Genomic DNA, 476 nt, shown 5'->3' with positions numbered 1-476 from the left:
AAGTCATCCATGAAGACTTCCAGAAATTTCTTTACCATATCTGAGAAGATAGAGAGCATGCACCTCTGAAAGGTTGCAGGTGCATTGCACAGACCAAAAGGCATCCTTCTGTAGGCAAATACTCCAGAAGGACATGTAAATGCTGTTTTCTCTTGGTCCTGAGGATCTACTGCGATTTGGTTGTAACCTGAGTAGCCGTCCAAAAAGCAGTAGTATTCATGACCTGCTAGTCTCTCTAGATCTGGTCTATGAATGGTAAAGGAAAATGATCCTTTCTGGTGACTATATTGAGCCTTCTGTAGTCAATACACATGCGCCACCCTGTAACTGTTCTTGTAGGAACTAGTTCATTCTTTTCATTATGAACCACTGTCATGCCTCCCTTCTTGGGGACAACGTGGACAGGGCTCACCCAGGGACTATCAGAAATAGGATAAATAATCCCAGCCTCTAGTAACTTAGTGACCTCTTTCTGC

The sequence above is a fragment of the Arachis duranensis genome, chromosome 5, assembly GCF_000817695.3.
Source record: "Arachis duranensis cultivar V14167 chromosome 5, aradu.V14167.gnm2.J7QH, whole genome shotgun sequence".
Taxonomy (NCBI): domain Eukaryota; kingdom Viridiplantae; phylum Streptophyta; class Magnoliopsida; order Fabales; family Fabaceae; genus Arachis; species Arachis duranensis.
Note: the sequence above shows the minus strand (reverse complement) of the source record.